The sequence below is a fragment of the Salmo salar genome, chromosome 02, assembly GCF_965601325.2.
Source record: "Salmo salar chromosome 02, fSalSal1, whole genome shotgun sequence".
NCBI lineage: Eukaryota > Metazoa > Chordata > Actinopteri > Salmoniformes > Salmonidae > Salmo > Salmo salar.
The window spans coordinates 43,256,265-43,284,238 of record NC_138292.1 but is presented as its reverse complement, the minus strand read 5'-3'; the positions used below and the strand labels follow the sequence as shown (position 1 = coordinate 43,284,238).

The 27,974-nt window shown below is 42.8% G+C and overlaps 1 pseudogene; it reads left to right on the top strand.

The window, feature by feature from the left end:
* Positions 1–167: 167 nt before the first annotated feature.
* Positions 168–27,764, top strand: LOC106581746 (ribosome biogenesis protein BOP1-like; annotated as a pseudogene).
* The last annotated feature ends 210 nt before the right edge of the window (positions 27,765–27,974 follow it).

Sequence of the window (27,974 nt, the reverse complement as noted above, 5' to 3'; positions counted from 1 at the left end):
CAATGTCTGTAACCGTCAGGAAGACCAGAGAAGAAGTTAATAAAGCGCCTGTGCTTGTTTGAGATCTACTACATTGCAGTCATACTGCGCAGAATCACTGATCTACAGAAATCATCTTGGGTAAAACAACTACTAATTATGTGGTGAAGATTAGCGTATCTGCGCCCATGTCATTGTTTTACAAGTCACAAGTAAGTCTCAAGTCTTAGCACTCAAGTCCCAAGTCAAGACAGGCAAGTCCGAGTCAAGTCTCAAGTCAAGACCCCCCCCCCCTCTCTCTCTCTCTGTGACAGCGGGAGAGGCGTGCTAGGCTGTGTCGGGTCGTGTGGGGTGGTTGCATAGAAATAAATCACCTACAACAGCCTTTGCCGTGTAGAATAGAGAATCGAGTACAGAGCTATGTATTGCATTTCTATCTGGAAAACTGTGTATGAATGCGGTGCCTCAGATGAAATAAGCCACCGTTCTTTATTCATTATCAATGGAGAAAGCTCAAAACTGCGGAGGACAGCAGAGAGGGGGATGGTGGGATTTGTGTGAAGCATAAGCACAATCAGAGGTTCAAGCACTCGCCGTAATCAGCAGGTTAGGAAGAGTACACAACCATTCTAGGAGGCACTCTGCCACAAATGTGCTCATTTGATCTTTTCCAGCTCCAAACAGCGTGGTGGCGAGTCAATCTGCAAGTCTAATCTAGGCAAGCAGTGAGGAGCGCACGTAACAATACAGGCTCCAGACATCACAAAACAGCAAAAAGAAACTCATGAAACAAGTTACACACACTCATAAACACACAACCTCGTGTGATGGATCACTGTCGGCTATATTAGCCACGACTTACCGTTCTTTGTGCAGATTGAAATGTCGAACAAAGTTTTAAATTGTTGCGCCTCCGTCTGTAATTTTCTTCCCGCATGTTTTGCAAGTTGCAATCCGTTTTTTTGTTGATACAGTGTCATCTTTATATCCGAAAATAATAATTTGGGGTATCATCATTCCAAGGGCTCCATCTGAATTCACCCGCCGACATTCCTCTGCACTGCCACGCCCAATTTGATTGGCTGCTGCCCGATTCAAACTGTAATCCGTTAAATGAAGAGTTGATGCGCTGCACACTTCTTTTAATAGCATCATTTTTAACATTTGGGCTTGGGGAGGATATCAAGTCAGGTCGAGTAATAAGGCTCAAGCCCAAATCAAGTCATGAGTCATTGGTGTTAAAGTCGAGTTGCAAGTCATCATATTTGTGACTCGAGTCCACACCTCTGCTATCTACCGTTGTTGCAATCAGCGATGAGACACATCTATGGAAACAATTGACTGTACAGAGAAAGGACAGCAAACTAGTGAAACACGGTAGAAACACTTAAAAAATACAAGTTGCATGACCCACAAACCTAGTGAAACATTGTACACAGAATAATCTGGAACAGTTGTTGGTGCTTGTAGAATAGGGGTTTCAGATGGGGGGGAGGTGAGAAAGCTCCAGAAGAAACTGAGACAGATTGAGCATCTGGAGATCAACATTTCACAATCTCTCACTCCAGAAGAAAGAGTTAAGGCACAGAATACGACTTCACTTCTCATCTTCATCCATAGTTTTAATATCAGGCGTGTCGTGAGCGCACCGTTGCTTATTCCACAATCCTGAATAGATTTCCCTTGGTACTAATACTCCCGGATATGACTGTACTCGCTCCCACGAGAGATCTTGATGTAGCACCTTAATCTCCCAATACCATCTTGCAGGTTACGTTTGACATTATTACACTCTCGATCGTGAGTGGGTTCAATTGAGGCCACTCTCAAACACCGCAACCTAGCTGGAGCACAACAAGACTGAACAGCTGATCATTAAATCATTTCACCCAAGTGAGATAGAGAATTGGCTCGCTAGATCATAATCTTTAGAAACATAGTGGTAAACAACTTGCGTTCTCACTGGGTTTTGGCCGAGTTTTAGATGTGGTTTTAGATCAACCTCATCTACACTGGCACTAATTGAATATATCAAATGTAAGCATAACATGATACCCTTCTCTTGTGTCGAAATGTATCATGCCTTTCTAATCTTGATTGAGTGTCATTTTCATAGGGGCTTTGGCAATGAATTAATCACCATGTAAGGGGGGGGGGGGGGGGGGGGGGGGGGGGTTGCATTTATAAACCCTGTATTGCTGATGCTATGAGAGGCTTTGAAGCCACCAGTTGGCCATATTGGCACTCCCTAGCAGGAGACCTCCATAGGAATTAATGGAATTCTACAGTATTTCAATTACATTTACATTTACATTTTAGTCATTTAGCAGACGCGACTTACAGAGCGACTTACAGAAGAGTGCATACATTTTATTACATATTTTTTTAAATACAATTAAATATTTCTACGACAAAGTGACATGTATTTAAGTATTTTTGTTGTTGTAGTGGGGACAGGAACATCGGTACTCGCAAAAATATATACTTTGTAGATCTTTTATTTAGATTTTTTTATGTTTAGCTTACATAATATAATTTTAAAATATACATTAAGATGCCTGTAATAGAATAATCGTGTCAGAATCTAATGTAGACATTAATAAATACATTTCTGTAGCTTCCAAAATATACTTTTACAATTGAGGAGTGCCAAGATGGCTGCGCGGTGGCTTCAATACAGCGCCCCCTGTCAGCCATTCAGGGTTTATACGAATCGTTAGGGGGCACATATCAATAGTCTACAGTGGTCATTTTGTCTCCTTTCCTTCATCTGCTCTGATCTGGAAACACATAGGATCGGTGACAGTACTATAATGGATGGATGTCTGCTCACTGTCTTTTATCAGTCCATCTCTTCTCAGATCAGTCCAAATGAAGGAGGAGCGACGTTAGACTATTGAGACGTACCCAGGGAGATTTCTACGGTCATGCATGTTATTATTAACCTAAATGATGTTCAAACAAATCTAAGCCCAACCCCCCCCTTTCCCCATCTTCAGATCTTCAGGAAGGCGGAGCTCCGCACCAGATTGGCTGAACTTCTGCTGCAGCTTTCTGGCCCCCAGCAAACTCCGGGGATTGTGGGAGAAGGAAAACATGAGGAGATGAAAAAGTGTAAGGAAAGAGAGAGAGAGGGAGGGAGAGCTAGAGGGCGATAGGGGAGATTCACATCCCTGTTTACAAGCTGTAACATTCACTTTGATGCTTTGATCTGGCTTGAGTCTAGCCGACATAGGTCAAAGTCAGTCAGTCTTTCTTTCAAGGCATCCTAATGTATTGGAGTAGTAGAGGGGATAGTACGTCATGTAGCCATCACTTAGGGATTCCTTCCACACAGTCACGACTGGGCACACTCTCCCAGGGCTTTGGAATATCAAGGGAATAGCAGGGGAAATGTCATTATCACAAAGTAGTATAAAGACATGATAGTGATAATCTGTTAATCAACGTTAAACAACGACAACATCAATCTGTTTTCCACGCCATGGCTACAAATGTATATTTATGCACTCTGAGATCATACTTGTAATGAAAAGTGCTATAGAAATGTAATAAATTATTAGCATTATTTGTAAGCTTGCTTGTGTGTCTGTGTCTTAGCCTATGTACTGTCCTGTATGTCTGTGCACATGATGTTTTACTGAATGTGACTGCACTGTCAGTTCACTCTTGGTATTTGGTGTGTTTTTTGTTGTTGCTCGGGCACAGTGAAGCCACCTCTGAGGCGCTTCCTTCGCACAGCCCCTTTCCTACCAAGATCCCCCAAAATCCCCCAAATCCCCAAGATCCCCAAGGGAGAAGCAGGGCCGACAGAAGAAGACAGGCAGTCAGAAAGAGACGGTAACAGGGGGAGAGACAGGAAGAAAGGAGGAGACGGGAGGACGGAGAGAGACAGGAGCAGGGGGAGAGCAGTCAGAGCTCCTGTCTAGCTGTGACTGACACAAGCCCCAAGGAGAACCAGGAAGGTGGGGTTATCTTTAAACTAGGGTTTGTTAGATTATGTAGACACATTCTCATACTCATTGGTATCTCACAAATGCACTGTGATTGAAGGAAAGGAAATATGGAAACAGCTTGGTAGGCTCCCAGAAATCATATCACAAAAAGTTAACATTTCGATCTGTCCTTCCCACCTGGCTTGTGTTCATTAGGGTCCACTGTAGGCACACTGAAGCAAAACGCTTCACAACGACAAACCAAAACAAGGGACTGTAGTGATGCATCTTGGACTGAGATGCAGTGCCTTTGGCCCCTCCGCCACTCGGGAGCCCCCTTATTACAGGCAAAACAGATCCTAGATCAGTGTCTATTTTGACTTCATTCCCTCATAATGCCACCGCCTTTACTCGCGATGAAACGATGAATAAGGTTGATGCAACCTGTCGGTTCCAAGTGGAACAACATCTTTGTTATTTTTTCTGATAGATAAAAAACCATTCCCCATGCACTGTAATTTAGAAATTGATAAGAGCTATTGATAAGAGATAGGTAAAGTAAGCCGCTTAGATAAGGGGATTGAAAATATTACTGACAATTGTTTCAGATCTATTTTATCTTATGATCGCTGGAGACAAATGTGAAACCAGTCATATGGCAGCAAACTAAAGCATATCAACATATCAACTTTCCCACAGTGATGTTTATAAAATGTAAGCCTTGTAACTTGCAAGAATGACATTTGGAGACACAAACTATAGGTGTCACACCCTGGCCATAGAGAGGTTTTGTTCTCTATTTTGCGTTAGGCCAGGGTGTGACTAGGGTGGGCATTCTATGTCCTTTTTTCTATGTCTTGTATTTCTTTGTTTTGGCCGGGTATGGTTCTCAATCAGGGACAGCTGTATATCGTTGTCTCTGATTGGGAGCCATACTTAGGCAGCCTGTTTTCCTTTGGGTTTTGTGGGTGGTTACTTTCTGTTTAGTTCATGTTCGTGACAGAACTGTTTAGCTGTCGTTTGTTTTCTTGTTTTGTTTGAAAGTGTTCTATTAAAAGTTAATGATGAGCACTCACCACGCTGTGCCTTGGTCTACTCCTTTCGACAGCCGTTACAATAGGCTTCTGGAGCCATGCGCAAATGAGTGTACAGTGCCAAACCTAGAGAGTTGATTTATGGTTTCTAGAATGTTTTAATTATATAAACAGACTTTTGACAGTATGTTTTACAATTTGTATCATGTTAAATATTAGCCACTATTGGTAGCCAATGTCAGTTATACCCACATACAGTGAGGGAAAAAAGTATTTGATCCCCTGCTGATTTTGTACGTTTGCCCACTGACAAAGAAATGATCAGTCTATAATTGTAATGGTAGGTTTATTTGAACAGTGAGACAGAATAACAAAAAAATCCAGAAAAACACGTCAAAAATGTTATAAAATGATTTGCATTTTAATGAGGGAAATAAGTATTTGACCCCTCTGCAAAACATGACTTAGTACTTGGTGGCAAAACCCTTGTTGGCAATCACAGAGGTCAGACGTTTCTTGTAGTTGGCCACCAGGTTTGCACACATCTCAGGAGGGATTTTGTCCCACTCCTCTTTGCAGATCTTCTCCAAGTCATTAAGGTTTCGAGGCTGATGTTTGGCAACTTGAACCTTCAGCTATTTCCACAGATTTTCTATGGGATTAAGGTCTGGAGACTGGCTAGGCCACTCCAGGACCTTAATGTGCTTCTTCTTGAGCCACTCCTTTGTTGCCTTGGCCATGTGTTTTGGGTCATTGTCATGCTGGAATACCCATCCACGATCCATTTTCAATGTCCTGGCTGAGGGAAGGAGGTTCTCACCCAAGATTTGACGGTACATGGCCCCGTCCATCGTCCCTTTGATGCGGTGAAGTTGTCCTGTCCCCTTAGCAGAAAAACATCCCCAAAGCATAATGTTTCCACCTCCATGTTTGACGGTGGGGATGGTGTTCTTGGGGTCATAGGCAGCATTCCTCCTCCTCCAAACACGGCGAGTTGAGTTGATGCCAAAGAGCTCCATTTTTGTCTCATCTGACCACAACACTTTCACCCAGTTGTCCTCTGAATAATTCAGATGTTCATTGGCAAACTTCAGACGGGCATGTATATGTGCTTTCTTGAGCAGGGGGACCTTGCGGGCGCTGCAGGATTTCAGTCCTTCACGGCGTAGTGTGTTACCAATTGTTTTCTTGGTGACTATGGTCCCAGCTGCCTTGAGATCATTGACAAGATCCTCCTGTGTAGTTCTGGGCTGATTCCTCACCGTTCTCATGATCATTGCAACTCCACGAGGTGAGATCTTGCATGGAGCCCCAGGCCGAGGGAGATTGACAGTTCTTTTGTGTTTCTTCCATTTGCGAATAATCGCACCAACTGTTGTCACCTTCTCACCAAGCTGCTTGGCGATGGTCTTGTAGCCCATTCCAGCTTTGTGTAGGTCTACAATCTTGTCCCTGACATCCTTGGAGAGCTCTTTGGTCTTGGCCATGGTGGAGAGTTTGGAATCTGATTGATTGATTGCTTCTGTGGACAGGTGTCTTTCATACAGGTAACAAGCTAAGATTAGGAGCACTCCCTTTAAGAGTGTGCTCCTAATCTCAGCTTGTTACCTGTATAAAAGACACCTGTGAGCCAGAAATCTTTCTGATTGAGAGGGGGTCAAATACTTATTTCCCTCATTAAAATGCATATCAATTAATAATGTTTTTGACATGCGTTTTTCTGGATTTATTTGTTGTTATTCTGTCTCTCACTGTTGAAATCAACCTACCATTAAAATTATAGACTGATCATTTCTTTGGCAGTGGGCAAATGTACATAATCAGCAGGGGATCAAATACTTTTTTCCCTCACTGTACATTTATAACTGTCACTAGTGTTAGTTTCCTTTCATTTATAACTGTCACTAGTGTTAGTTTCCTTCCATTTATAACTGTCACTAGTGTTAGTTTCCTTTCATTTATAACTGTCACTTTAGTGTTAGTTTCCTTTCATTTATAACTGTCACTTTAGTGTTAGTTTCCTTCCATTTATAACTGTCACTTTAGTGTTTGTTTCCTTCCATTTATAACTGTCACTTTAGTGTTAGTTTCCTTACCATTTATAACTGTCACTTTAGTGTTAGTTTCCTTCCATTTATAACTGTCACTTTAGTGTTTGTTTCCTTCCATTTATAACTGTCACTTTAGTGTTAGTTTCCTTACATTTATAACTGTCTCTTTAGTGTTAGTTTCCTTACCATTTATAACTGTCACTTTAGTGTTAGTTTCCTTCCATTTATAACTGTCACTTTAGTGTTTGTTTCCTTCCATTTATAACTGTCACTTTAGTGTTAGTTTCCTTCCATTTATAACTGTCACTTTAGTGTTAGTTTCCTTACATTTATGACGGTCACTTTAGTGTTCCTCTCCTTACATTTTGCATCATTCCATTACATAGTCAGTTCCTCGGTCACGTTGGTGTGGTTGTTCCTGAGGATCTCTAGCAATAGTGGATCATATCGGGCTAACGTATTACAAGTTGTGCAATCATTTGGGACATGTAGCCTATTGGAACCATTATGAACTGTGGACCATACATACAGTACATGTAGCAGGTTAAACCTGGAGACTGGCACACTTCACGACAACTGGACTGTTCTCATCACAGTTCCATGATTTAGTGTGGATTATTAGGGTAGATTTATAGGACTACTATTCAACCCCTATTGTACACTTTTCTCACCTTTCAATATTTCATGGATTGATTAATTGAATATGGCAACTTTCAGGATGAATCAAACAACTGTATTCTTGATTCACCAATATATTTTTTGGCGTAAAGGCTCTCCAAACCTGTTTTTTTATTATTCATAAATGCTTTCCTAACTCTAAAAAGATCAGAGTATTTTTAAATTGACCAATTGGTGCTGAAAGGGAGATGAATATGTGTGTACTTACACGGCTTTCTTTCATTGATCCCTAATATTCTGAACAGTTCTCTCAATATATTCTACTGAGTCTGTCGACTAAATTCTAATTAAAAGGTACACCAAATTTAAAGGGATGGCTTTATATAAATGTACTGAAACCCCTGTTGAATGAAAACTCCAGGGGAAATCTGTCAGCCATTAAGTGGAAGGATTTTCAGCGGTTGATTTAAATTGATTCAGCGCACGCAAAGGAACCAAACCCATAAAGCCTGTTACGCACCTGCACAAAGCCCGTTACGCACACACATCTGAATACCAACTACTGAGAAGTGCGTAGGAAAGGCGTACAAGTCTGAATTTGTCCCTTTGTAAAAAAGTTCACCCAAGACTTGGGTTCATGGTGATTATGATGGGTCCCTTTTTTTTCAGATGCCAAGTTTACATCTCTCAAAGCATCATGGGAGAAGGCCAAGTTTCGCTTGAGGTCGATGGAGGGTCACAGTGACATCATCACCTGTGTGGTTGCTGTTGACAACCTGGTGAGTGAGTCATTCTCCGATTTAATAATAGATCTCATAACTGTGAATAATTCCATCAATTTCTTTCCTCCTCTCTCTCTGTAACTCTGACATGCTAACTTTCTCCTCCTACCACTGAGAGCCATTCTCGCCTGAACAGAGTGTTATTGAGCTACCTTGTCTGCTCTCACTCTCGTGGGCTCGCTCTGTGTCTCTCTCTCTCTCACACCCATTTCATCGCTCTCCGTTGTTCTCGCCATCTCTCTCTCTCTCTATTTCTCTCTCTCTCAGTCGAGACACAACAGTAAAGTTGTGGCCCGTTCCTACGGCAACAGAGCAGCGGAATCTCGGAGGTCACACTGGTGGAGTCACCTGTCTGTCTGCTCCTCCGCCTGAATACTGTAGGGAATGGACACACACACACACACACACACACACACACACACACACACACACACACACACACACACACACACACACACACACACACACACACACACAGCTATGTCTTACTATACTAACCCTAACTCCTAACCCTACTCCTAACCCTAACTCCTAACCCTAAATCTTACCCCTAAACCTAACCACTACTCCCTGATTCTAATTCTAACCCTAACCCTAATCCCTAAGCCTAAAACTAAAATAGCCTGTATACAAGTGAGGACCGGTTTACTATTTGTGTGAGGATTTCCAGTACTCACAAGTATAGTAAAACGTGTACACACACACACACACACACACACACACACACACACACACACACACACACACACACACACACACACACACACACACACACACACACACACACACACACACACACACACACACACACCCTTATTATCAGTCAGGCATCCTGATTTCAGGCAGTGTAATTATAGTTTTAGTTCATCAGGTAAAATCCACGGAGAGAACTAGCAGCAGCAGACACTGGGTTACTCTCATTCTGACTGAAGGAGGGATCGTTCCACTACTTCAACGTCTCTGCCCTTTCTGTCTCTCGTCCCACGCTCCCCCTCTCCGTATCTCTATCTCACTCTCTCCAGGTTTTTTTGCTCAGGCTTACATTGTCAAGACGAGAACTCGGGAACATCATATTAAATAAAATAAAATAAAATAACAACGTGGATGATAATTATATGCGTACTGACTATGAACTGTACAATGATAACAAATAAAATAATTATTATTCACTCCCCCACATTTCTCTCCATCTCTTTCTTCCGTTCAACCCCCCCTTGTCTCTTCCCCTTCTTCCCCCCTACTGTCAATCTCTCTCTCTCTGTCTCTCCGTCTCTTTCTCTAGCCAGGGATCTGTCTCTGGGAGACAAGGAGAGGTTCCTCCTGAGTGGCTCAGCAGACTGCTGTGTGAGGATCTGGGCCTTAAGCACTGGTGAGTTCACTACACACACACACACACACACACACACACACACACACACACACACACACACACACACACACACACACACAGTCTGAGCCCTACAGCTTTGTCTGGGTGAGTGCTTGTATGCGTCTGTGTGTGTGTGTGCCTACGTGTTTGCGTGGGCCTACGTGTTTGCGTGGGCCTACGTATTTGTGTTGTGGACAATTAAATCTGTGTTCCCCTCTCTCCGTCCAGGCCAGTGTGTAAAGTCTATCTATACCTTTAACGTGGTGACTGCTCTCTGCTTCGTGCCTGAAGGCGATGGCTACATCATCACTGGATCAGGTTTGTGTGGATGCAGTTTCTGTGGGGGGGGGGGGGGGGGATGTGTGTGTGTGTACTCGGTAGACCAGGGGTAGACAACCCTGTTCCTGGGGTGCCGCAGGTACTGCAGGATTCTGTTCCAATTGGGCACCACACCTGACCAACTGAGCTAATTGATCAGTTCAGCGATTGTCTAAATTCAATCCACCTGGTCTTCCAGGTTGGTTAAATCAAAAACATGAAGTGCCTGTGGCCCTCCAGGACCAGGGCTGCCAAACACCTGACCAACTGAGCTAATTGATCAGTTCAGCGATTGTCTAAATTCAATCCACCTGGTCTTCCAGGTTGGTTAAATCAAAAACATGAAGTGCCTGTGGCCCTCCAGGACCAGGGCTGCCAAACCCTGCAGTGGACAGTAAGTGTAGTCAGACTCTCTCTCTCTCTCTCTCTCTCTCTCTCTCTCTCTCTCTCTCTCTCTCTCTCTCTCTCTCTCTCTCTCTCTCTCTCTCTCTCTCTCTCTCTCTCTCTCTCTCTCTCTCTCTCTCTCTCTCTCTCTCTCTCTCTCTCTCTCTCTCTCTCACTCACTCCTTCTCCCTTCACCCCCCTCTCTCTCTCTCTGTCTGTCTGTCTGTCTGCAGATGAGGGTAAAGTTCAGGCCTGGAGCTGGACAACGGTCAATCAATCAACGCAAACGAGGAGGCTGTGACCTCCCGACAGGTGGCTGCCATTATCAAGAGCCAATAGTGTCTAGGCTTTTAAGCTATGGTGCCTCTATGACTATGGCTGTGTTCATATGGAAGAAAAGGGACTGAAACTGGTCCAATAACAAGCAAACATTTTGGTTTTCTGTTGTGCGCCCCAATGAACATAAACTTGTGTTTTCATCAAGGCCTTGCTGAAATTAAAGCAAATATTTTCGCACTGTTGCCAGATCTGTGTGTGCTTTACCCAACGTAGCTGTTGTTGTCACGCCAAATAAATTAGCTGAGGCAGAAACAAAAATGCTGCCTGAAGGACTAAATATCTTGTTCTCCTTATAGGCTACACACTTCTAGGCAGTGTGGAAATAAATTATTATTTAAAATAAATTATTAAGAAGATATATAGATTCCAAAGAAGTTCAAAAGAGTATTCAGTGCTCTTTTCCTCATTACCTTCAAATACAAATGCGTTAAATTTGCTAGGATAGAGGATCAGAAATGGTCTACACATGTTTGGCTAAAATACTTTGTAAGGTTCCTTGGGGGCGTAAGCTGTTTAAATACATAGTTTAAAGGTCCAATGCAGCTGGTTTATCTCAATATCAAATCATTTCTTGGTAACATTTAAGTACCTTGCTGTGATTGTTTTCAATTAAAATGGTGAAATAGAAACAAAAATTGCTTCTTAGCAAAGAGACAATTCTGTCTGGCAATGGTCTAAGGAGGGGAAAACTGGAGGGGAAAACTGAAAACTAGCTGTTATTGCTAGAGAGTTTTGGAACTGTCTTTCTTATTGGGCTATTAACCTCTCTAGGGGGTTTGGGTCTGTGGCGTCCCACCTGGCCAACATCCGGTGAAATTGCAAAGCGCCAAATTCAAATTAAATTACTATAAATATTTAACTTCCATGAAATCACAAGTGTAATAGATCAAAATAAAGCTTAACTTGTTGTTAATCCTGTCGCCATATCAGATTTCAAAAAAGCTTTGCGGTGAAGGACAGAGCTCAGCACAGAGCTCAGCACACAAAACAGAGCTCAGCACACAAAACATTACATACAGTTACCAGCCAAGTAGATTAGTCACGAAAGTCAGAAATAGCAATAAAATGAATCACTTACCTTTGATGATCTTCGTATGGTTGCACTCACAAGACTCCCAGTTACACAAATGTTTGTTTTGTTCGATAAAGTCCCTCTTTATGACAGAATTGAACATCTATCTGGAGAATAACGATAACGGGGAAGTATCTCCTGCTACATTGTGGGATGCAGCTAAGGCGGTTATTAGAGGAAAGATCATAGCCACATCATCTCTCAAGAAAAAGATTAAAGCACAGAAACTGCTGAAATTACAGGATAATGAAATTACGATCTCATAGTCAATACAAAGATCCTCTTATATTATGAGAGATTCAAAAGGTAAAACAGGAAATTTACCAGATTTATAGAGAAGAAGTAGAGAAAAAGCTCAGGTTCCTGAAACAACGATATTATGAAGCAGGCTCAAAGGCAACCAAATTACTAGCATGGAGACTCAGGAAACAACAAGCACAGAATACCATTTTCAAAATAAAAGACCCCAAAACAAAGAAGATCACATGAAAATTAGATGAAATACAGAATGCATTTTAATCATATTACACAAATCTGTACAAGCAACCAGAGAAGGCAGATGCACAGACAATAGAGCATTTTTTGAACTCACTTGATCTCCCCTCAATTGGGACAGAGCAAAATGATAGACTAACTTTAGAAATATCCACCGAAGAAATTAATAAAGCAATATTTCAACTAAAAGTAAACAAGTCTCCAGGCACTGATGGCTTCCCTTCAGAATGGTTCAAGACCTTCAGAGAACAACTAACACCTCTACTTAAGGCCTGTTTTAACTGGACTCTGCGGGAGGGGGGTCTCCCACAGTCATGGAGGGAGGCCATCATATCTGTAATCCCAAAAGAGGGTAAAGATAAGAAGGAATGCAGTTCATATAGACCTATCGCAATTCTTAACACGGATTATAAACTATATGCATCAATAATAGCCAAAAGAATGGAGAACATAATCCCAGAATTGATTGACGGAGATCAAACTGGTTTCATCCAAAATAGGCAAACACAGGACAATATAAGGAGAACACTACATGTCATGGACCACATTACTCAGAATAAGACAAGTGCAATATTAAATCAGTCTAGATGCAGAAAAAGCATTTGATTCAGTGGGATGGGATTACCTATTCCAAGTTATGGAAAGATTTGGTTTCAACAAAGAAGTGATACAGTGCATCAAAACACTGTATTCGTGTCCGACCGTTAGAATAAAGATAAATGGACATTTGTCACGAACGATAAAATTAGAGCGAGGGGCAAGACAAGGCTGTAATCTTTCACCCACGCTCTTCTCCTTGTACCTCGAACCATTAGCACAGGCAATTCACTTCCCTTAGATCTTAGTAGTAGAATTGAAACAATCAAAATGAACATCCTGCCGAGGTTACTGTATTTGTTCCAATCACTGCCCATAGAAATCCCACCTAAACAGTTTAGGGAATGGGACAAACGGATATCAAGGTTTATCTGGAACAGTAAGAGACCAAGAATTAGATATACAACATTACAATTACCAAGAAACTGTGGGGGTGTGGCCTTACCAAACCTAAAAGATTTTTATGTGTCAGCCCAATTGAGACCTCTGGTGTGTTGGTGCAATTCAGAATACGAATCCAAATGGAAAGACATTGAGACTACCAAGCCTGGCCTGTTGAGGAGTGACGGACTCCATCCTAGCTGGAGGGGTGCTCTCATCTTATCTACGAACATAGACAGGGCTCTAACTCCTCTAGCTCCACAATGAAATAGGGTGCAGGCCAGGCAGCAGGCTGTTAGCCAGCCTGCCAGCTTAGTGGAGTCTGCCACTAGCACAGTCAGTGTAGTCAGCTCAGCTATCCCCATTGAGACCGTGTCTGTGCCTCGACCTAGGTTGGGCAAAATTAAAGATGGCGGTGTTCGCTTTAGCAATCTCACTAGTATAAAGACCTCCTCCATCCCTGCCATTATTGAAAGAGATTGTGAAACCTCACATCTCAAAATAGGACTACTTAATGATAGATCCCTCACTTCAAAGGCAGTTATAGTCAATGAACTAATCACTGATCATAATCTTGATGTGATTGGCCTGACTGAAACATGGCTTAAGCCTGATGAATTTACTGTGTTAAATGAGGCCTCACCCCCTGGTTACACAAGTGACCATATCCCCCGCGCATCCCGCAAAGGCGGAGGTGTTGCTAACATTTATGATAGCAAATTTAAATTTACCAACAAAAAACACAACAACAACGTTTTCGTCTTTTCAGCTTCTAGGGCCTGTTGCACAAAAGTAGAATTAAGACATCCGGGATAAATGACTCAGCTGAGCTCAATGAAGCCAAAACATGTGCGTCCAGGCTTAATTGGTTGCACAAAGACCAAGCCAGGATGAGCAGACACGGATTCATTAAGCCAGGTGAAACCAATCCTGGATAGGTGCGCGCTCACGGCTCACTCAAATAGACCCCGCCACAGATCACAGATTAACTGATTTACCATGGCAACTAGAGCCGCGTACTTTTCCCCGTCGGAAGCACAAATCCTCATGGAGGCATACGAGGAGGTAAAATATATAATAAATAAGAAAGGCAACACCGCCACAGTGATAAAGCAAAGAGAAAAAGCGTGGCAAAGTATTGCAGACCGCCTGAATGCGTAAGTAGTGCACAATTACACAGTCACCGCTCCGCTGAAACATCACAATTACAATTCAAATATTTAATTCACATCTCCAAAAATGCAGTTGTACTGTAATTATGAAACGGTTAAATTTTTAATTGAAATGCACTGCAGATATGAGTGAAATTGTGTAAAGTAACTCCATCACACTGTATAAAGCTATGATAGATTTTTTGATATTTTTACTGAAAACAAGACAAAAATACCAAGTAATTTTTTGCAGTGTGACTCCATTAAATGTGTGTGTGTGTGTGTGTGTGTGTGTGTGTGTGTGTGTGTAGATTAAACATGAACGGGCCAAAACGGACATGGCAGCAGGTCAAAATCAAATACAAGAACATTCTGCAGAATGGTATGGTCCCTGACTAATATTTAACAAAGCACAAGCATATATTGTACCCAGAAGGTGCCTGCTCACACATTGTCTGTACTGTTTTAGCAGTGAAAAAGAATACCCACAGACAAGGCACGGGTGGTGGGTCACCAAAGGCTGACCTTACCCCAGCAGAGGACATGGCCTTGGAGCTAAATAAAGGCAGGCCCGTCTTAGAGGGGATCCCTGGGGGGAAAGAGACGAGCATAGGTTCCTCCCAAGATGCCACCCGCTTCATTCAAGGTATGTCCTTCCATCTCTACATGGGATACAACCACATTCATATTGAATCAATTTGGACTGTCTGACTTTGGTTTACCTATTGCCTTGCAGTGTCTGGCAGCACTGTGTTCCTGTTAGAGCCACCAGCACAAGCACCAGACGATGCTGATCCAGTGAGTACTCCATCAAAGGCATACTGTAGGCCTGGCATGTCTTGTCTACTAGCTTCAATATGAATCCGATTAAATGTGATAGGGTGAAGGCCCCAGTGCAGCAGCAACAGCACATGATGGAGACGATGATGAGGAGGAGACCATCTCTCTGGATTCCAGAAGGCATGAGGTATCATGTTAAGACTGTGAAAGTACTATTTACTCTACAATGGTGAGGAGTCCTCATCAAAATCAAAAAATCTAATTTCTTTTACAGGACCCAGATGCTATACAGTGGGAAAACCAGCCTGGCAACATAGTGCGTATTAATAAAAGGACACCACATCCTGCCAAATTCCAGCTGCGCTAATTGTATTGTGTTCACAGAGCTCACAAGCTATCAGAAAGTTGTATGGCAACCACCTCCGGCGCCAAATAGAACTGGCAGACATAGACATTCAGTACAAGAAGAAAAAGATGGAAAATCTTGCACTGGAGTCCGAAATAAAAAAGAGGACAATTAGGAAACTGGACCTTGAAATAAAAAAACTTGAGAGGGAGGTGAGATATGCCTTCAATGTACACTGTATGCTAACTGTAACACAAATGTATTAATCATTATTTTTCTTTCCTCCCCCAGCTCCAAGAAGATGACACAGCTCAAAATAAAAATTAGGTATATTCTCGTAAAGTCAAGTGAGCCATGACATATGAGCTCTTATTGTGAGCACACAGGACGGTGGCATCTTTCTAAGGTTTTTTTTATTTTCCCAGCAATCAGTACAACCAAGTCATCGTTATAAGGCATCGCCCTCTTTTGCCCACCCCCCCAGCACCAGGTGTGGCCACTAGCCTATATGAAGGCCCAAAATTGTGTGTTCCTTTCTGCTCTGACAATGGCATGCCCATTCGTGCGAGATGTGGTGGATGAAGAAGCACTTGTGCTGAGGAGAGCCTTCAGGCGAGAAAGGGTCTTCAGGGACCGGTTGGACCCACTGGCCTTCCCTGATGACCATCTATATGAAAGATACAGGTTTTCTGCAGATGGCATCAGGTATCTATGCAGACTACTGGGTCCCAGGATTAAGCACCGCACTGCACGGAGCCATGCACTGAGTGTGGAGCAAATGGTTTGTGTGGCCTTGCGCTTTTTTTCTAGTGGAGCCTTCCTGTACTCAGTGGGGGATGCAGAACAGCTGAACAAGGCCACAATTTGCCGCACAATAAGGAGTGTGTGTCTGGCTATCAAAGCATTAGCAGATGTCTTCATCTCCTTCCCTGGCCACAGAAGACTCTGTGACATCAAAGAGGAGTTCTATAGGATTGCAGGTAAGAGGATCTACAAATTACAGGACAACTGTTAACACATAGTAGGATACTCATTACTTTGTGTGACAGGTTTCCCCAATGTCATTGGTGCAGTGGACTGCACACACATAAGGATAAAAGCCCCCTCAGGTGCCCATGAGGCCGATTTTGTGAATAGGAAATCCTTTCACAGCATTAATGTTCAGGTGAACATAACTTTTTGATATTGTCCATTGACGAACACTCTGCATTGCCAGTGATGTGCATTGATTGGTGTAATATTCCTCATCTTATGATTTCAGATGGTCTGCAATGCTGACTGTGTGATCAGCAATGTTGTGGCAAAATGGCCTGGCTCAGTCCATGACTCCAGAATCTTTCGGGCCTCTGAAATCTATCAGTGCCTATCACAAGGTAAGCCACACAACCCCTATTTATAACCATCATGGCTGTGTCAAGAATATCACTGTGTTTATGAGGTAGTAATGATGAGATTTTGTGTTGACAGGTGAATTCTCTGGTGTGCTGCTGGGAGACAGGGGGTATGGCTGCCAGCCTTTTCTCCTGACACCTTTCACAGACCCCCAGGAAGCACAGCAGGCCTACAACCATGCCCATGCCAGGACCAGGGCCAGAGTTGAAATGACCTTTGGCCTCCTGAAGGCACGCTTTCACTGCCTTCACAAATTAAGGGTCAGCCCTGTTAGGGCATGTGATATTACTGTGGCTTGTGCTGTCCTCCACAATGTGGCCTGCCTGAGGAAGGAGAGGGCCCCCAGAGTGCCACCAGCCATGGACTGGGACAATCCGGCAATCTTCCCTGATGACGACAGTGGTCGGCTGCTGAGGGACCAATATGTGTTGAATTATTTTAGTTAGTATGTGTGCTTTCAATTTTGGTTAAATATGTCCTGCGGTGGCAGAGGAATTGGGTTTTTTTTGGGTTCGTTTTTTTACGAATTTGGCCTCTTATGATGTTTGTGCGGTATACTGTGTGTAATACAAGGCTGCAGGGAGGCTACTGCATCCATTCATTTGTCTGTTCAGTTGATGTGTATGGATTTGTCCTGCATTTATTTTAGTGTGCAGCCATGCAGGGTGTGTTATATACAGACCTTTGAATGTGTATGTATCATTTTGTATAATATGCTTGGATTCTGTGCTTTCCATCTTGTAGTCACTGTGACTTCAGTTTCGAAAGGAGCTGATGGTTTACCTGCTTTGTTTTGTCCTTATTCAATAAAGGAACATAATGTTACACATTGTGTTTTTATATTCATATGGAATGTGTATTTGTTTATATGACAGAGTACTAGGGCCACACTGAAGAAAAAGGATAAAGTCATAAATTTATGAGGCTGGTTCTTTCTGCAGAAAAGCTACATATTGTTTTTACAGTTTTGATACTTATGACAATGTGATACTTAATATTCTGGCACATCAGCATGTCTTTGTTTATGAAACCATACTGAAGTACAATTTCACGAAATGCCCCACATCTGTCATTTTAACAACTGTCCTCCTTTAAAACAACCGGTTACAATATTATTACTTGTGTTTTTTTCCCCTCTGTGGCCCTAATATTCTATCATTTTATATATAGCCTTATAGTCTATGGGAAACTGTAAATTATCTAATGATAGCAACATAATCTAAAAATTATTTTTTATCCAAAATCATTGAAATTAATGATCACAAACGTTTAAATAATGACAGTGGGTCTAGTTATGTGATAACAATGTATAGTGAGCAGTGAAATAACTATTGGTTTCCATTTGTGGTGACTGCTGACTGACATTAGGGATGAGATTAAATAGATCCTGGAATTTAGCCTGGTCTGGAGCAGGCTAGCTCCACAGAATAAATCTCCATGGTAATTTATACCATAACATATCCTCCTGCCCCCTATCCATCTTTAGTGCAACCGGATTACGGATCAATTGAGCCAGGATCACCAAGATATCCTGGCTTAATCCCTTATCCTAGTTTTGTGCAACAGGCCCCTAGTCATGAAATCTATGCAGCCTACTGAATCACTTTTTATAGCTACTGTTTACAGGCTTCCTGGGCCATATGCCGCGTTCCTCACTGAGTTCCCTGAATTCCTATCGGCCTTGTAGTCATCGCAGATAATATTCAAATTTTTGGTGACTTTAATATTCACATGGAAAAGTCCACAGACCCACTCCAAAAGGCTTTCGGAGCCATCATCGACTCAGTGGGTTTTGTCCAACATGTCTCTGGACCTACACACTGCCACAGTCATACTCTGGACCTAGTTTTGTCCCATGGAATAAATGTTGTGGATCTTAATGTTTTTCCTCATAATCCTGGACTATCGGACCACCATTTTATTACGTTCGCAATCGCAACAAATAATCTGCTCAGACCCCAACCAAGAAGCATTAAAAGTCGTGCTATAAATTCTCAGACAACCCAAAGATTCCTTGATGCCCTTCCAGACTCCCTCTGCCTACCCAAGGACGTCAGAGGACAAAAATCAGTTAACCACCTAACCGAGGAACTCAATTTAACCTTGCGCAATACCCTACATGCAGTTGCACCCCTAAAAACTAAAAACATTTGTCATAAGAAACTAGCTCCCTGGTATACAGAAAATACCCGAGCTCTGAAGCAAGCTTCCAGAAATTGGAACGGAAATGGCGCCACACCAAACTGGAAGTCTTCCGACTAGCTTGGAAAGACAGTACCGTGCAGTATCGAAGAGCCCTCACTGCTGCTCGATCATCCTATTTTTCCAACTTAATTGAGGAAAATAAGAACAATCCGAAATTTCTTTTTGATACTGTCGCAAAGTTAACTAAAAAGCAGCATTCCCCAAGAGAGGAGGGCTGTCACTTCAGCAGTAATGAATTCATGAACTTCTTTGAGGAAAAGATCATGATCATTAGATAGCAAATTATGGACTCCTCTTTAAATCTGCGTATTCCTCCAAAGCCCCGTTGTCCTGAGTCTGCACAACCCTGCCAGGACCTAGGATCAAGGGAGACACTAAAGTGTTTTAGTACTATATCTCTTGACACAATGATGAAAAAAATCATGGCCTCTAAACCTTCAAGCTGCATACTGGACCCTATTCCAACTAAACTACTGAAAGAGCTGCTTTCTGTGCTTGGCCCTCCTATGTTGAACATAATAAACGGCTCTCTATCCACCGGATGTGTACCAAACTCACTAAAAGTGGCAGTAATAAAGCCTCTCTTGAAAAAGCCAAATCTTGACCCAGAAATTATAAAAAACTATCGGCCGATATCGAATCTTCCATTCCTCTCAAAAATGTTAGAAAAAGTTGTTGCGCAGCAACTCACTGCCTTCCTGAACATAAACAATGTATACGAAATGCTTCAGTCTGGTTTTAGACCCCATCATAGCACTGAGACTGCACTTGTGAAGGTGGTAAATGACCTTTTAATGACGTCAGACCGAGGCTCTGTGTCTGTCCTCGTGCTGCTAGACCTTAGTGCTGCTTTTGATACCATCGATCACCACATTCTTTTGGAGAGATTGGAAACCCAAATTGATCTACATGGACAAGTTCTGGCCTGGTTTAGGTCTTATCTGTCGGAAAGATATCAGTTTGTCTCTGTGAATGGTTTGTCCTCTGACAAATCAACTGTACATTTCGGTGTTCGTCAAGGTTCCGTTTTAGGACCACTATTGTTTTCACTATATATTTTACCTCTTTGGGATGTCATTCGAAAACATAATGTTAAATTTCACTGCTATGCGGATGACACACAGCTGTACATTTCAATGAAACATGGTGAAGCCCCAAAATTGCCCTCACTAGAAGCCTGTGTCTCAGACACAAGGAAGTGGATGGCTGCAAACTTTCTACTCTTAAACTCGGACAAAACAGAGATGCTTGTTCTAGGTCCCAAGAAACAAAAAGATCTTCTGTTGAATCTGACAATTAATCTGGATGGTTGTACAGTCGTCTCAAATAAAACTGTGAAGGACCTCGGCGTTACTCTGGACCCTGATCTGTCTTTTGAAGAACATATCAAGACTGTTTCAAGGACAGCTTTTTTCCATCTACGTAACATTGCAAAAATCTGAAACTTTCTGTCCAAAAATTACGCAGAAAAATTAATCCATGCCTTTGTTACTTCTAGATTGGAATACTGCAATGCTCTACTTTCCGGCTACCCGGATAAAGCACTAAATAAACTTCCGTTAGTGCTAAATACGGCTGCTAGAATCCTGACTAGAACCCAAAAATTTGATCATATTACTCCTCCCTACACTGGCTTCCTGTTAAGGCAAAGGCTGATTTCAAGGTTTTACTGCTAACCTACAAAGCATTACATGGGCTTGCTCCTACCTATCTTTACGATTTGGTCCTGCCGTACATACCTACACGTACACTACGGTCACAAGACGCGGGCCTCCTAATTGTTCCTAGAATTTCTAAGCAAACAGCTGGAGGCAGGGCTTTCTCCTATAGAGCTCCATTTTTATGGAATAGTCTGCCTACCCATGTGAGAGACGCAGACTCAGTCTCAACCTTTAAGTCTTTACTGAAGACATATCTCTTCAGTAGTTCCTATGATTAAGTGTAGTCTGGCCCAGGGGTGTGAAGGTGAACGGAAAGGCTGGAGCAACAAACCGCCCTTGCTGTCTCTGCCTGGCCGGTTTCCCCTCTTTCCACTGGGATTCTCTGCCTCTACCCCTATTACGGGGGCTGAGTCACTGGCTTGCTGGTGTTCTTCCATGCCGTCCCTGGGAGGGGTGCGTCACTTGAGTGGGTTGAGTCACTGATGTGGTCTTCCTGTCTGGGTTGGCGCCCCCCCTTGGGCTGTGCCGTGGCGGAGATCTTTGTGGGCTATACTCGGCCTTGTCCCGGGATGGTATGTTGGTGGTTGGAGATATCCCTCCAGTGGTGTGGAGGCTGTGCTTTGGCAAAGTGGGTGGGGTTATATCCTACCTGTTTGGCCCTGTCCGGGGGTATCATCGGATGGGGCCACAGTGTCTTCTGATCCCTCCTGTCTCAGCCTCCAGTATTTATGCTGCAGTAGTTTATGTGTCGGGGGGCTAGGGTCAGTCTGTTACATCTGGAGTATTTCTCTTGTCTTATCCGGTGTCCTGTGTGAATTTAAATATGCTCTCTCTAATTCTCTCTTTCTCTCTTTCTGTCTTTCTCTCGGAGGACCTGAGCCCTGGGACCATGCCTCAGGACTACCTGGTATGATGATTCCTTGCTGTCCCCAGTCCACCTGGCCGTGCTGCTGCTCCAGTTTCAACTGTTCTGCCTGCGGCTATGGAACCCTGACCTGTTCACCGGACGTGCTTGTTGCACCCTCGACAACTACTATGATTATTATTATTTGACCATGCTGGTCATTTATGAACATTTTAACATTTTAACATCTTGACCATGTTCTGTTATAATATCCACCCTGCACAGCCAGAAGAGGACTGGCCACCCCTCATAGCCTGGTTCCTCTCTAGGTTTCTTCCTAGGTTTTTGGCCTTTCTAGGGAGTTTTTCCTAGGGAGTTTTTCCTAGCCACCGTGCTTCTTTCACATGCTTTGCTTGCTGTTTGGGGTTTTAGGCTGGGTTTCTGTACAGCACTTTGAGATATCAGCTGATGTACGAAGGGCTATATAAAAATAAATTTGATTGATTTGATTGAGAGAGGTCAGGAATACTGGGAAAAATGGGTTTCGTACTTGGAAAAGGTCTAATTCAAAGATGTCAATGTAACTAATATGATGAAGGTATGACGTGCACTATAACTGCCAGATCTTTTTTGTTGTTCTTTTATTTTACTTTATTTGTACTTTCTTTGTGTTCCTACAATAAAAACAAAGTATAAAAAAAACTCAATTTTGTTGCCGCGTTTTGTTCAGTAATTCAATGGCTCAAATGCGGTCACAACAGGCAGACGAAAATTCCAAATAGTACCGGTAAAGTTTGTAGAAACATAGCAGACGATGTTTATAATCAATCCTCAGGTTGTTTTTGGCCTAAAGAATCGATAATATTTCAACCGGACAACAGCGTCGTCAATATAAAAGAAAAACAAGATAGGTGCGCTCTCGGTCGTGCGCAGCAAACAGCTCTGGGGACATCCCACTATCCACTCACTCAAAGTTGTCATTCTCCCTCATTTTTCAGAATAAAATCCTGAAACAATGTCTAAAGACTGTTCACAACTAGTGGAAGCCATAGGGAACGAAATCTGGGTCCTATCCCTTTAAATGGTGGATAGGCTTTCACTGGAAAAACAGCCATTTCAAAATAATGGCACTTCCTGGATGGATTTTCCTCAGGTTTTTGCCTGCCATTTCAGTTCTGTTATACTCACAGACATTATTTTAACAGTTTTTGAAACTTTGAAGTGTTTTCTATCCAAATCTAATTATATGCATATCCTAGCTTCTGGGCCTGAGTAGCAGGCAGTTTACTTTGGGCACGCTTTTCATCCGGAGGTGAAAAGCGTGCCCCCTACCCTAGTGAGGTTAACTAACTTGTCACCATCCCACCAAAACAGCCTGACATTTTTGGCGGCCTTTTCAAACAGCATTATAAGGGCATTATCATAATTGAGCAATTTCACAGTATTATTCCAACATCATAGTCTGTAAATATATAAAACACAAGAAAATCACGTTTTTGACTGCCCTGGGCCTTTAAGACTTACATTTATGTAGTGTTACAGGCTCAACACAGTTAGGCCAAAGCAGTGAAAGCACCATCCCCACAATCATGCAAAACCATGTGAAACCACGCACACACGCACGCAAGCATGCATGCACGCACACACACACACACACACACACACTGTATCCATGCATTGTATTCAGCCACTGCATTCTGTCTCCATGACAACTGCCCCCTATCTATCCTCCACAGTCCCAGGGTCTCCTGATGTTCAGCAGCTCGGCAGAGGGTTGGGTGTCTGTGTGGGAGGGGCTCTGCACCAACCGCGACCCCTGCAGCTGTTACATCCTTGGGATGCAACGGTAACGGGCTGGGGACCGTGGTGACAGGCTCTCCGTTGCCTACAGCAGAGACAACCTCGGGATCCTCAACTGGAGGATAGGTGAGAAGCAGTGTGTGTGTGTGTGTGTGTGTGTGTGTGTGTGTGTGTGTGTGTGTGTGTGTGTGCGTGCGGCGTGCGTGCGTGCGTGCGTGCGTGCGTGCGTGCGTGCGTGCGTGCGTGCGTGCACTATATAGAAGAGCTAGTTTAATATGGTACTGTGCTAGACCTTACAGATCTGTGTACTATCTGATGTTTACCCTTCCGCTGTCCAATCACCACAGGCACTGTGTCCAGGCTAACCAATCAGAGCAGCTTCGCTGGAGTAACAGATTGTGTACATCAGACACTCCTCATTGGCTCATGCTACGATTTGGCGGATGGGGAAAGCACCTTGAACTGTGAGTAAAGCTAACACAACTGGTTGTTCTCTCAATATTATGGTACAATTGCCAACCTATAGAGCCACGCTGTTCGTAGAATGCATCGTTCCCTAAATCTATTTTGGTTTTCATCAACTTTTTTTCTCTACTTCTCTCCTTCCCCTCTCTCTCTCTCTCCCCCCTTTTCTCCTTCCATCTCTCCCAGTGTTCTCTCTACCTCAGTGCCGGTACCTGGCCTCGCTGACCTGTGCTGATGCTCCGAGAATCGTCTGGTTTGCGGCATGGCTCACGGGCAGTGGGGGTCACCGCTGGGTCACCGGGGGTCGTGCCCTTACGGTGTGGGAGCAGCTCCCCAGCTCCGGGAAGCACCTTTCTGTCAGTACTCATCTAGATGAATGAATACTGATCTGATGATTTAATGATTTGCAGTTTAATAGAACTTCTTTATGGGTGCACCTGACAAAAAGTTCACTATTACTCATGTGTCCCTATCCTCACTTCTTCATGTACTTTACACTAAACCAATGTCAGTTGAATAATATTTATTTGTAGTTTTTGTAAAAGAGAGGGGTCTCCCTTCTTTTTTTGTGTGTGTTTTTTTGTTGTTGGTTTGTTTAACATGTAGGACAGTGTAGAATAACAGGGAAGAGAGAAGAGAGTTTCTTCCGAAGTAGTGATGGAACTGGGATTTGATCCCATGCGTGCAGGCCACTGACATGAGTACCACAAGTAGTGCCACAATGGAAATACGCCTTCAGGCTTTATCCCGTTTTAATCCTCCATCATTTTTTATGTATGCAATGTTGTCTCTGTCTGGAGCAGCCTGACACTTTTAATTATCAAATCAATTCAATTCCATATTTGTGCTGAGGGGGTGGTGCTAATCATTAGACCACCCCAGGCCACAGTTTAAAGAATATTAATTAAAAGTAATATATATGCAACAGTATAACAAGAACAATATGGACTGTCGGTGTCTATTTGAGCAATAAGGCATGAGGGGGGTGTGGTATATGGCCAATATACCACGGTTAATGGCTGTTCTTAGGCACGACACAACGAGGAGACCCACGAGACCCACGACACAAACCAGAGTTGCCTTATTGCTATTATAAACTGGTCACCAACATAATTAGAGCAGTAAACATAAATGTTTTGCCATATCCATGGTACACTGTCTGTCAGCCAATCAGCATTCAGGGCTCAACCCACCCAGTTTATAATGGTGATGTTGTCACAGGGGTGATGTCACAACGAAGCGAGACAATTGATTGGATGCCTCCCTGATAAAATCAGAGGGAGATTCCGAGGAGGACAGTGAGGAGTGGGTTGACAGCGGGCTGAAACACACGCACAAGTAATATACAGTTGAAGTCTGAAGTTTACATACACTTAGGTTGGAGACATTAAAACTCATTTTTCAACCATTCCACAAATTTCTTGTTAACAAACTATAGTTTTGGCAAGTCGGTTAGGACATCTTCTTGGTGCATGAAACAAGTCATTTTCCAACAACTGTTTACAAACGGATTATAAATTCACTGTATCACAATTCCAGTGGGTCAGAAGTTTACATACACTAAATTGACTGTGCCTTTAAACAGCTTGGAAAATTCCAGAAAATAATGTAATGGCTTTAGAAGCTTCTGATAGGCTAATTGACATAATTTGCATCAATTGGAGGTGTACATGTGAATGTATTTCAAGGCCTACCTTTAAACTCAGTGCCTCTTTGCTTGACATCATGGGAAGATCTGAAGAAATCAGCCAAGACCTCAGAAAACAAATTGTAGACCTCCACGAGTCTGGTTCATCCTTGGGAGCAATTTCCAAATGCCTGAAGGTACCACGTTCATCTGTACAAACAATAGTACGCAAGTATAAACACCATGGGACCACACAGCTGTCATACCGCTCAGGAAGGAGACGTGTTCTGTCTCCTAGAGATGAATGTACTTTGGTGCGAAAAGTGCAAATCAATCCCAGAACAACAGCAAAGGACCTTGTGAAGATGCTGGAGGAAACATCTCCACAGTTAAACAAGTCCTATATCGACATAACCTGAAAGGATGCTCAGCAAGGAAGAAGCCACTGCTCCAAAAACACCATAAAAAAACAGACTACGGTTTGCAACTGCACATGGGGACAAAGATCATACCTTTTGGAGAAATGATCTGGTCTGATGAAACAAAAATAGAACTGTTTGGCCATAATGACCATTGTTATGTTTGGAGGGAAAAGGGGGAGGCTTGCAAGCCGAAGAACACCATCCCAACCATGAAGCACGGGGGTGGCAGCATCATGTTGTGGGGGTGCTTTGCTGCAGGAGGGTCTGGTGCACTTCACAAAATAGATGATATCATGAGGGAGGAAAATTGTGTGGATATATTGAAACAACATCTCAAGACATCAGTCAGGAAGTTAAAGCTTGGCCGCAAATGGGTCTTCCAAGTGGACAATGACCCCAAGCATACTTCCAAAGTTGTGGAAAAATGGCTTAAGGACAGCAAAGTCAAGGTATTGGAGTGGCCATCACAAAGCCCTGACCTCAATCCCATAGAAAATTTGTGGGCAGAACTGAAAAAGCCTGTGCGAGCAAGGAGGCTTACAAACCTGACTCAGTTACACCAGCTCTGTCAAGAGGAATGGGCCAAAATTCACCCAACTTATTGTGGGAAAATTGTGGAAGGCTACCCAAAACTTTTGACCCAAGTTAAACAATTTAAAGGCAATGCTACCAAATACTAATTGAGTGTATGTAAACTTCTGACCCACTGGGAATGTGATGAAAGAAATAAAAGCTGAAATAAATGATTCTCTCTACTATTATTCTGACATTTCACATTCTTAAAATAAAGTGGGGATCCTAACTGGCCTAAGTCAGTTTTACTAGGATTAAATGTCAGGAATTGTGAAAAAAATGAGTTTAAATGTATTTGGCTAAGGTGTATGTAAACTTCCTGACTTCAACTGTACATACACGTCTCAAAGGGTTTCTACTGCAAGAAGCCATTGGTTCAAAGTGTCTTCTTTTGCTCCAGCTGTAGACAAATCTATATAAATCACATCCCAAAAAGTAGCTGTAAGAATATAGCTAAGTAACTTCAAGACTGATCGCTTTGATAAAGATATGGACCTGATTCAAACGGTAGCGTTGAATCGGTAGCGCTACGGATTGAATCGAGCCCTAAAGATTGAACATGTCAACTTATTAAAAGAGCATGAACTGAAAAAGGAGAGTCTTGGTCCATTGTTAGCTGTTGCTGTTTTATTTTCTCTAAGGAAATACTCACTATCAACAGGTTCCTACTGTATTCTTAATTATCTATATCAATGTATATCTATATCAATCACAAATCCATTATTCATCCACCTTTAGACACGTTTAACTATGACTCCCCACGTTACTGTCGATTACGATGATGACAAAGAAGAGGACTACACATCCCAAGATGCATCAGAGTCGGGCTCAACGTCGGGGCTTCGCTGTGTTCTCCAGTGAGAGCCAGTTTCACGCCACCCACCACCACCAAGCCCAAGACGCTGCGCCTCACAGCATGAAGAGCAATGAAGGCGAGAGGAAGGGAGTGAGGGGGACAGAGGAGAAGGAGAGAGAGAGGGGAGTGAAGTGTGACAGATTGAGAGAGTGGCGGAGGTGGAAAGAGAGCATACGGAGAGGGAGTGAGTGCGAGCGAGAGACAGATCATTTTCTATGTAAATGTTGTTGTTTCATGTATGCAATAAAGCTGTCATACTGTGACCTTCCTGCCTCCAAATATTTCTCCTTCACATTGTGGTGTCACCTCGTTTATTATGAACACCAGTTATTTTGTTCATCACCCCACTCAACCTGTCCTTGAGTAAATGAATGTATATTCATTTTCCTCCACCTCTCTGTCTTGCCACTCTCTGGCTCGTCTCAGTTTTATCGAAACATAACAGAATACCTTTTTTCCTCTGCTCCCAAAATGAGAGTGTTCATGTAATTTTCGTTA